Source organism: Chamaea fasciata, unplaced genomic scaffold, assembly GCF_029207755.1.
Source record: "Chamaea fasciata isolate MVZ Bird 193981 ecotype frontalis unplaced genomic scaffold, bChaFas1.0.hap1 SCAF_7, whole genome shotgun sequence".
In the NCBI taxonomy this organism is placed as follows: Eukaryota; Metazoa; Chordata; class Aves; order Passeriformes; family Sylviidae; genus Chamaea; species Chamaea fasciata.
The window spans coordinates 50326165-50338342 of NW_027094092.1; positions in this window are offsets into that span (position 1 = coordinate 50326165).

Below are 12178 nucleotides of genomic sequence, written 5' to 3' on the forward strand. Positions count from 1 at the left end.
TCCGTGCTCACACCAAAAGTGGAGAATGGCCTTGCCCCCTGAAGTTTTTAGCTGGCCCTCTGAAACCAACGGGACATGTTTCACTGATTTAGGCAAACTTTTTTTCCTTGGTGCAAAAACCTGATTTCTTACACCTTGAGACATAAAAACCATGCCATAAAAACATGTCTCCCAAAGGATGTCCCAAAGGAATAATATCAAAGAGCTGAACTCAGAAGAGCTGTACAAAATTTCTGGTTGCTTCATAGAATTTTTTGTATGACCTTCAACAAATAAGTTAATCTTTTTGTGCTTCAGACCCCATTTATAAAGCTGTTATAGTAGGTTTTTCTCTTACTGTTTATACCTGCTGCCCAAAGATATTAGGTCTCTCACAGAATCAGAGGCAGCAAGTTCCAGCACTGCTTTTCTGGGACAGTTATAAGCATATGGGGCATTTCAGAGGCATCAGCTATGAAGTAATTAATTTTCAAGATTCTCCATTTTTCACTAATAGGCTACATTTGCTGTATAGAATCCTTACAGCAGTGCTGATGTCTTCTGTCACCATTAACCCAGAAGAGTGGTCTGCTCAAAGCAGAGACAATTTGAAAGAAAAGAATAAATAGACTTAATGAAACCTGACAGGTACCTTTCACACCTTTCCAAGGAAAGACATTAATTGCCCCCTTTGCTTTTAACTGTCCTATGTTGATATTTTAAAATAGATCAATATAGTAAAACCCAGTATCTTGATTGCTTGAACTGTATGTTTAATTAGGCTAATTTGCATTTTTCTCTGTGTCAGGTTAAGGGCTAAAATCAGGTCTGGTGAAAGAAGGGAGCATTCCTTCAAAGGTTATGTAGTATTAGCTTACACCAGGTCTGAATCTGGTCTTATGTTTGATGAAGCCTGGGTGAAGGCAAGGTTGCCATTGAATTTTCTTGGTTAGTAAACAGTAAAAAAAAAGCAAAAAAAAACCAACACCAACCTTGCTCTTTTAAGATGCCACTCAAGGGAGCCATGATCACAGATTTGTGAAAAAAGGAAAGGTTTGCCAAGGAAAGGTTCTGAGAGTGGCTTAAGGTGAAATTCCTTGTGAGGATCCAGTGGATTTGTTTCTTCTTCCAGATATCATGGAATCAAACGGAACCACAGAAGGGGAGAATACCTTTACAACATTCTTTTTCCTACTTGAGAAGAGTTATCTTCCTCCCTACTTTGGCTCCTTCTGCTCATATTTGGATAAACGATCCAAATTATTTCAATATTTCCGCATCAAATGTACACAGTTTCCTTTGCTCCCTTTAGGTCAGCCTTCCAACTGGACTGCATTTGTCTTGATTCATATAAGATGAACCCATAGCTGGATGTCCAAAGCCCTCACCACTGCTGGGCAGAGTGCACATCACACCATGTACAGGCTACCCTCGTTGATGCACACCATGGTGGTATCTGTCTTTTTTGCAAGAGCATATTGCTGTCTCCCTGTGACTTACAATCCTTCATACTCTTTTTTCTTCTCTGACCAATGGCTGTTAAGTAAATTAGTCAAATATTAAGATCACTTTGAACACCACTATTAGCCTTCAACACAGTGTTGATCTTTTCACAACCTGGCTTGGTGTGCAAATATAATAAATTGTCTTCAGTCTATCACCTAAGGATGTCATGAAATTAAATTTAATTGCACAGAACTGGCCCTAGTACTGAACTCTTAAAATCTGCTCTATTTTGAGAGTGGCTCCTCCAAGATGACTTTGTTCCCTTCAAGCTGTATGTGTCTCTCTCTTCCTGAACAGAAAACATGCCTTGAAAAGAAAATTGGGAGCGTGTAGTAATACAAGCAAACTGAGATATGATATTTGGCTGGTAGACACAGAGGCATACTGAACAACACTTTACTTGTAGGTTTGCAGGTTGTGCTTGTGTCCTTTGTGCTCAGAGGATCTGAATTCGTTTTTCTTTAAGCTTCTATTTCACTTAAGCAGCTATTATATGGGACAACTGCAGAAGCAGATCACCAGACTCCTGGGCCAGAAGTGTTTCACAGATCAAGAAGCTTCACTTGAGGCGCAATTACCTGTACAAATTACTTCACATTAGCAGTTTAGGGAAAAATCAATGTCCAGTCTTGCTGGGCCAGAGAAAGAAGGACTGAAACTTCACCTGTGGGAAAACAGCATGGTGAAGAGAAATATGCTGGTTTTACATTGAGGAATCATTCATCACTAGGTTAAAGAGGTAACATGAAATCACATTGGAATATCAGCTTACAAAAGAAGCAGTCTGAGTATGGAAAATCATGTGAACTCTCTGGCCAAGATTTTTGCATATCAAGACAAGTATATACTTCTGGGAAAAATTGGTTGAGAGATTACATCAGACTGAAATGACAAAAAAGTTACTTCATTCTGCTGGCTGATCATTCACATACCTCACAGAAGTTCCTACTGACATGCACAGTAGACTTAATTTGCCAAGAGTTACTGCTTTCCACGACTCTTTTTGAGGGTTGACTTATTGGGAACTGACACTCAGTATCACAAAGCAATCAGGTAATTTGGTTTAAAACACCTCTTGCTTTAAAGAGTCTGAAAAACATGGCACCCTTTTAAAAAAATATATCCAATATTAAAACCATTTACCAAGCTGAGTTGGATAGCACAACTTGGAAAATAATTCTCAGTTGTTAAGTAAATATGCCTCTCTGCCTTGGCACAAGAGAGCGATGCAGATTTACATCAGTAAAACATGATTTAGTTTGCTCCCCCACAAAGCGGAATTAGAAAATTTATCTCTCTAACTTACTACTAAAAAAGGAAAAAAAAAATCAGCTTTTGAAATCCACATCTGGGAAGACAATCCATCTTCATAGACACAGCCCACTGTTCTGGATACATCTGCTGTGGAGTATCCCAGTGTGATGGATGGACAAGACATTCTACAGCCATCATCACACATACATTGTAGAACAAGGCGCCAATAGAAACTGTACTGCTGAAGTTCTCTATTTGTCTCTAATTAGCTTGATCTGTCAGCAGAGAACTGGTTAATCTACCTGACTTTGCACTAGAGGGGACAAGGGGCACCTATGCTATACTGCCACTCTTTTATAGAAAGAATAAACTATGGCAGAGGAATAAACGGCAAATATTTCACATATCAAGCTTCAAAACTGGTGCATACATAGCAACATTTACATCAGAGAACATTTTTCATGCAGAGACATGAATTTTTGACTAAAAATGTGTTTCCCTTAACAAGAAAGTTCATGTTTTTTATCACTTGTAGATTGGGCATTTTAAATAGCTACAGTTTCATACAATTACTTCAAGGCTCTGCAATAAGCCAAATTGCACATCTAAATTTCAGCCTCCTGCAGGTAGAGAGAAGTATCCACAAGGATGTCATTCCAAGAGTTTCATAGGACTATTGGAACACTTACAAGCCACATTGGTCTGAAGATAATTCTGCAGCCTTTCATTTCTAGTGAAATGGTTAAAACACTGTCTTGGCCACATGCTGCTTACCCTGAATTTGCATTATCTGTTGGGTACAGCGATGGGTTTCTCCACCAGAAACATGGGGAGCTAGGAGTTATGTGTCTCTTTAGTAAAGATGAGGTTAAGCCACAAACTGAAACAGGATGGATCTGGCATTTCAATTTCTCTAAAATGTTCAGACATTAAAAGCAATAATTTAAGCCATTGGAATAAGAGCAGAACAATATCTATGACAAGAATTTTTTTCTAAAATAGCCTTGGACCACTGCCTTCTTTTCAATATTCATTTGGAAATGCAAAGCTTGTTAAAAATCAGTGGGTCTTAGAACTCAAGTTACCTTTAAAATGCGATTTGAAATCCCATTTCTCTTAGATATTTTGAAATGTCTAGCAGTCCTGATTCATCAATGATCCTCCAACACATTCCTTTCATCTGAACATGATTACCATGTGAAACATGATTTTCTCCCTTGTTTATATCTCTTAGCATCTCCTTACCTCTCCTCTTCTAATTCTGTAATTGTGTCATTTCATTCTGTCAGTCATTTGGGAGTATTTTGCTGGAATGATGTTTTTCTCTGTGAAGCTGCATTATGTTACATCATGGCTAAGAATTCAAAGTATTCTGTAATAAGTGTCTGGATTCTGATTAGATTGCTTCAGCCACATCCTGAATAGAAACTACTATTGCTATCAGTATCAATTTTCTTTGGTTTTGCTTCTGGTTCACACTGGAAATATATTATACAAAGACTCCACTCTTTTGGCCTCCTTTCTCACTCCAACAATTCTCACCATCACATCACGGAGAGTTAAAAAAGGAGGGTTTGTCCTGAGTTCTTTGTTCTGTGCTTCATGTCTACTTGGCTTTCCTAATTTATCTTAGTTTCGCTTTGTCTCTCTACATCCCACCCTGTTGGGCGAGTGAAGTTCCACATGTAGTTTTACGTAGTTTTATCCATTTTCACATGTGAATTAATAAATACAGAGGGGGAAAGTGTGATCAACTTTGTTACTGTGGAAATTTAGAATGTACCAGATTATCTTGGCTCATCATTGAACTTTGCTTTATAATCTATTGGTTTCTAGTGAAAAATAGCATTTTAGATATTTTAATAGTGCCTGGTAGAATGTTATATGGACATTGCCCACATGCAATGGGTGCTCCAATTGTGATTTCTAGAGGGGAAGCAAGGGGTCTTTATTTATCATTGTAATATCCATTTTAAATCAGCTTTGCTAAAGTTACTGGCAATCTTAAGAACATAGTGTGGTGGACTAAAATGAGCTGTTATACTTGTCTGTTAATTAGGAGAAATTCAAATGAAACCACTATTATACTCTAGCTTTCTACAGGTACACAAATACCTAAGTTAGGTACAGAGAGATGTATACATTGTTTTTGCACACTTACACACATGTAACATGCTGCTCGTTGGACATCTATTCTTTATGCTTAAAACATTTTTGAAGATCAATGGGGTTTTTTTGCACTATTGCAATTCCTAGTCAGTTTTCCGGAACAATTAAACCATCCTTGTTTTCTTTCACATTCTCATTAGATTTTATGTTCTCTGATGTTACCTATGATTTCTACCATAATCAGCACAGCCACTTGCCAACTGTATCTGAAAATATGCAAGTGATCTTCACTTGCACCGGAGGTTTGTCACAAATATTCTGACGGAATAAGAAATAATTTAAAAGATACACATAGATGGAAACCTGCATGTAACTTTTGTACAGAGGAAGTAATCTATGAATAAATACCTTGACTGCATAACGCAGACATTAGTTTGGGAAGCTGAAGAATCAGAACAAATTTTTAAACTAGTCTCACACTCAAGCTGCAGTCCAACAAAGCCCTGAAGTGTGTGTCCACTTCCAGTAAATTTAGTACCTGTGGTTAAAGACACAGGGAAATGGACAGTGACAAAACTGGAGGAAGAATCTTTTCTTACCAGCCATTTTTCTTTCAGTGTAGAATTACATTTGATTCTGTTCTACATAACAGCTTGTTTAGGAAATGTACTGAAAGAAAGAGTCTTGCATTGGTAAAGCATTGGCAAATGGAGTTAACTGTCCTTTTCCATCTCTAACATGTGTGATCCCAGAGAATGGTCTGTCATCTGCCAGACAATGAAATGCATGTTGTCATTGAGTAGCTAAAGGTCAGTGTTTAGCTGAGCTAGGAGAATAATTCAGAGCAAATCAACTATTAGGCAAATGTTGCTTCTTTTTTGCTTACAAGTTGTCTGCAAATAGATCACAATTTTCTCAAATATATTCATTATTCAGAATTATTTCCTGAATGATTTTTGTGTGTAATTATTGGTCTGTTCACAAGCCTTTCATTTTGGGTGCTTGGTTTTCAAGCTGTTTTAATTGGGTGTACAGATCACATGGCATTTCTGTGTCCTTTGCTAGGCTAAATGTAACTCTTGGACTCTACTTTCTTATGGAAAAATCTCAGTTATTGTCTTGGAGTTCAATGGCCACTGCTGTTCTGTTATATGTTCCTATTGTTTACGTTAAGTTTCATGTACATAAAACCACTAAACCAGATACAAGTCCATGGAATACTTATCCAAATCAGGAGTAAATGTATTGAATCCAAAGAAGTAATATGGTGTACAACCAGTGTGAAGGATAAGGACCTTGAGAAATCAAATTTCCTTTATAAAAGTTTTTCATTATAATTACAATGCTGGGTTTAATTACCTCTCCTTTCATACCAAAGTTTGATTTCCATTGGTTTCACTTGGATTTCACAAAGATTTTTCTAAGCCTTCTTCTTTTATCAATTATAATGCAGTAGTTCTTGGATTACACAAGCATGTGTGAAACAGGAGTATCCAACCCAAGGACGTCACAAAGACACTCATTTGGATTTAGTTGTTTGCAGCTTTATTTGTGTGATTTCTCACATTTTCTCAGTCAAAAGGGCCTAATTCTACTTTTTCCCTCATGCCAATGTGTGTGGGTAATCAGGGCTCTGACAGGCTAGCTCTAGCAGATCCAATGGTGATGAGTTAAGGCATTACAACTTCCAGGAGGTCCAGAATTCTCCTTGCCAGGCAAATATCACTTTCCCTAGCAGAGGCAGTAGACAGAGACCCCTTGTACCTCCAAACCATCCAAGCCACAAGCTGCCATGCACAGCAGTGGCTGCTGCCACTAAACCTTCTAACACCACATCAACATCTGCAAGGCCTGCAGCGTCTTTACAGCTGACAAAATGACATGGTGGTGTAAAGCTCAGCTGGAGTGAAGTCATGTTTATGGGGTGTCAAAAACACCCCATTCAAATGCAAACTGTACAAAAACTTAGAAGTAAAATGTAACAGCCTTTACAGCTCGCTTCAGAAGGCATCCAAAATGAACATGGCATTTTGGAAATTATAGCGTGAACTTTTGCCCAATATAATTGTCAGCGTTGGGTTCCGATTTCATTTTCACTGTTTTTTCATGAGTGCAACTTTTCAAAGCCTGTAACTTTTATATCACTCTGAAACCTTGATCCAGCAAAGCGCTTACACACATACCTAAATTTAGACTGTAGATTCAGGGAGCCTGAGATCAGGAAGGGACCATCTGTAGGAGCTCTTCTGTAGCACACACCACTTAGCTTCCCCTCCTGACTTCTGAATTGAGCCAAATACTTTAAAGTCCAGGACCAGTTCCTTTGAAATGAATTTCAATTACCCGCCTGCTTTGAATCAAAAGCCTGTTGCATGGTTTGTTGGATCAGGGCCTCCAGGAAACCAGAATCTGGTCTCCAACACTCCAAATCTTTCCTATGCTTTCCAAGGATGGTTTGAATAAAAATTCTCTTATTTAAGATTTCCATGCATTAGCTAACATGTTGGCTTGATAAAGAGTATCAGGACAGTGAACTCCCTGTAGCTGTCAGCTCTTATTCTCAAACTGCAAATTGTGCAAAATTCTGCCTTTAAATGCGCATGTCTTTGTCCCTAGCTGAGGAGGAGGAGCAGATGATTAGCTGCAGTTACATGTTGGTGCTTCTCACATAATACAGTCTGTGGCCCAAATGCAGGTCCTGGTTGAATTGGTAAGTGTTCTCCCTATTTGCATTGGCATCCAGAAAGCAGAACATGGTAACAAACTTGAGTGCATACACCACACCGTTACATTTATGGGGAGGGATGAAAAAAAACATGAGCAAAGCACTTCGCAGCACCTTCAGAAAACTGAGATAATGGCCCCAAAACATAACATAATTTTGTATGAGAAATGTGACGGTTTCAAGCATTATTCTACCACTTTCTCTCAAGACCCTGATTCAGGAAATACCTTTCATTTTATTTAAGTCCAAGAGATGTAGGCAGGACTTGATCATCTGCTTAGCACCATTAAGGTTCTCACGTATCCGTCTCAAACAAGATTTATCTCCTGATGGACTCCCATGAAAACTGACAGAAGAAATGGCAGGAGTTCTGTCATCTGTACTGAGGCTTCAACCCCTTGCTCCCTTCTTTTTTCCCCTTCCCACCCCACAATGTTAAAAAAACAGGAAAGACAAGATTTGGAGATCAAGTCAAATGTCCAATTTATTTTTATAACTTGAAACTGGAACAAACGTTGTTTTGAACGAGCGTACAAATGAAATGGTAGACACATGCTGAACTCAACATTGTGACAATAAGGGGAAAAAAAAGAGGCCAAAAATCTTGTACAGAGAATAAAAGGAACAATAAATATTTCACTAAGCCATATTGAAATGACCTCCAGCCATCTCAACATTTTATCCATAATAAAAAAAAAAAAGTGCTCTCGTTTTTTAAACAGAGCACAAATACCAAGCAATAATAAATAGTTCCAAACTTGTAGTAAAAGACAAAACCTCCAAGTAAACAACAAAAGCTCATACAATAAGTAATAGAAAAAGGTAATAAAAATATTTTGCCTTGCCGGTACAAATGCAAACAACTTAAATCAACTTTACTTTGCTTTGCAGTTCTAAAATACAAAGAGCACCATAAAAATGAGTTTGCCTGTGATAAACAAAACCTTGGACTGTCTTTTACATAGGACTGGGATGAAATGCTGCTTTTTTTGACCCTTTCCTTAAAAATTTCTATTTTTCTTGCCAAAACCAGGTTCCTGCACCTGTCCTGTTGCCAGGGAGTCGACTGGAGTATTGCTCTGGACTTCAGTGGCAGCAGGATACAATGAAAGAAATAAATTCAACCTTAAAAAAATGTCAAACTACTTAAAGTGTGAAAAGAACTACAACAGCATTCTAGCTATGTCCATGTTATATTGTGCTTATGGCCTAGTAAACTACTGCTCTTCTAAGCAAGAAGAAAAGGAGGGCCATTTCAGTATCACTACAGTCTGCAGAAACACAACCCTTGTGCTTTTGGGTGACTTTTTGTTAATTTCACTGATCTAAGTCACAAAATTAGACAACTGCTGGTGTTAGCTATCCTGAATAATTAAAAACTACAGGGAGACTGAAACTCCTAAACAACTTACAATAAAATGAAAAGTGAAATTCTTTCTTAAACCAATGATTTGTGGACTGAAAGCATGCAGTTAACTTCTGATCTTCGTTGCACTGATGCAAGTCCAAGAGATTCTTCTGAGTTCTGTGGCATTACTGGATTTATACAAAAGCCAGAGATCTGAATTTTCACCAAAAAGGGAAAATGTGCCTTTAAGGGACCGCATTCCAACCTCAGTTATGCTGGAATTATCCAGGACTAAGAGTGATGAATAATTCCTGATCTATATCAGTTTAATTGAGATATAGAATTTGTTCAGAAGACTTAAGGGTGTGACGTTCAAGCCAGGAAGGCATATATCTATCTGATAAATTGGTGGACCAACTTCTCCCTAATGTCACACCCATGCCTCTCCAATTGCTCCAGCAGTTCTGCACCAATGACAGCAGAATAATTTGGCATGGCAATATTTTTTTTTCTTGTTTTTGTTTTAAGTTTTACCATCATTTTCTGCAAGAGCCATGATTGTTTTCTCTTCCCCTTCACTAAACATTAGTGCCTCTTCTGCCACGTCTTCCCCTTGACCCAAAAGGGAGAAAGTGTGAGAGAGAGAGAGAGAAAAAGAACTACAATGAAGAGAGACATCAAAAGGTACAGGATTTCATCCCAGTCCTCAAACATTCAGAAATTTATGGAATGTACAATTAGAAGTGAACAGCAGCAAAGCAGCTAATAACACGGACTGGCAAGACCTGTACATGGAGTTGGTCCTGTTCTGACAGGGAAGAGGAGGGCTGTGCCTGGACTAATTTTACTTCAATCCGATTACAGCTGTACCAACAGCAGGCCATTTCACCATTTTATGTCAAAGCGGATGCAGCAGCTCTCACTTTTTGCTATAAAAAGACTTTCTTCAAGAGGGTGGTGGCAGGGTGTGAGGAGCAATGAGTGGGGGTTGGCCAGGAGAAGGAAGATGTATTGGACATCTTCTTGTTTGGAAGGAGGGGAAGAAATCTCCTCTCTCTCTCTCAAATCTGCAGGGAAGCTGTGGAATGTCACCCCAGACACCTTTCCAGGAACGGAATTTCTTTTCACACAAACAGGCAATATCCATCCAGCCTGGTTCAACCATACCTGGTAAAACCTTGATGCAAGGGGTCCAGGCAACTTTGAAGTTATTTAGAGCCCTGTGGGAACAGCACTTTTTTGTAGGCCATTTCTGACAAAAAAAATATATATACAACTAAAATTATTTGTGAACAACAACAAGAAAAAAAAGTAAAATAAAAAAGCACTTAATTATTTTGTTTTGTTTCTTTTACTCAAAGGTCGTCTAACAACCCCCTTTTTTCCTGTACAATAAGGACTTCACATACAAATTTTTTTTTTATTTTTGAAATATTTTATCCTGCCAAATTAAAAAAATATATTATGGCAGCCTGTTTGTTTGTTTTTATTTTTATTTCCAAATTCACTAACAAAAAGGTACATTAAATCCCTTTAAAAGGACAAGCGTACAGTTAAAAAATTACAAGCTTCAGTAAAAATACAGCAAGTGCCTACATCATATGAATCAACCAATATCAATATCCATTCCAGAAGGGGAAGGGAAGGGGGTAAGGGGAGAAAAAAAAGAGAAAAATAGGTACAGGTCAGAAACGTGATTTTTTTTTTTTTTTCTGCAAAGCAAGAACAATATTAAGCACTTTTTTCTACATACTTTTTCTACATGGTGTAGCAATCACCTTTTAATCCCCGAATACAAGATTCTATACATTTTTGAAATAAAAATTCAACACCCAAGGCAGAAAAAAATTTACTAAAACTCAAGACTTTACAGTTACAGTGACAAGAACAAATTTATAGACCCACCATTTAAATTTTACTGCAACATTTTCAAGGAAAAAAGAATTTTTTTTTTTTCTTTCTGGTTTTGTAAAATGCCCAGGCATTCTCCATTATTACAAATACTGGTCCACTTTTACAGTAATCAAGAAATTTTAATATATATAATATATACTAAAACCCCGTCACCAAAAGAAAACAATATACACATGGCCATTATGGCATTTTTTTAATAACCTATTAAGCAAACTTTGAAAAAAAAAAGATTGCTCAAACACACATACACACAATTTCTTTTTTACCCTTGTATGTATTCAATACTGTAAACGTATTTTAAGACAGAGTGCACTAAATTTAACTTTTAAAAAAAATTAGCCGTTGTTCCTGAATTGTTTTTCTCATTCAATGATAGCAACTTGTAATTTGTGTCATTTGAGTTTTAATTCAGCAGTAAATCATTTCCATTCCATTTTCTAAGCAGCGTTGTCCTGAAAAAAAAAAAAGGCTGAGAATAATTCAGCTAATGTATGTCCGAAGTTGTGCTGGGTATACATCTTCATTTGATTGGGTCTTATGGCATTTTCATGTCCACTATCTTCAACCAGTATTTTTTTTTTTAAGTAAATGTGGCTCTTTTTTTTCTAAAGAATGTACTTTTCTTGTTTTACTTTTTTTTTTTAAAGTCTTTCCATTTCACAAAAACATTTTGCATTTGTCTCAAGAGACTCAAATAGGAAGATCAGTTTTCAAGGCACTCACGTCAAATTGAATGGCAGTAGAAAAACTGTCCAATAAATTATTTTTATTTATTTTTCTTTATAGTGCCAGTATTGTGAATGCCATGCTTAGCAACACTGACACTTAATCTCAGCTGTTCCCTTACAGTTTAACCCACCTTTGGGCCAAGTAGAATATGATGTAATTTCTTGTTGAGAAGCCATTTTTCTCTTAACCACAAACAAAAGATTTAAAGTGCGGGTCAACATAATTAAAATCTCTAACCACAATTGTCTACTGTGCGCTAATATTAGTTGAAAAAGGCTTTTAAAAATTTGGAATTTGAAAGTAGAGCAGGTGCATTGTTCTTTGCTTTAATTTTTCTCTCTTGTATGCTTTTCTCTGAATACAATTCCATTCTGTCCCTAATTAAGTTGGAAAAAATCTTACCGACTTCAGTTGGAGCAGAATCTTGCCAAGACAGGTAAATCAACCAGAATTTATTTTTGCTTTCTTTATAACAACATCACTGTACAGCATCTAAGATAGTTCTAATATTTCTGTTCATAAACCAAATGCCTATGAATTGAGGATTTCATTGACAAATTCACACTTTCCTAACTTCTAGTAATCAACTACAGCAAATATGGACTAAAGTAGAT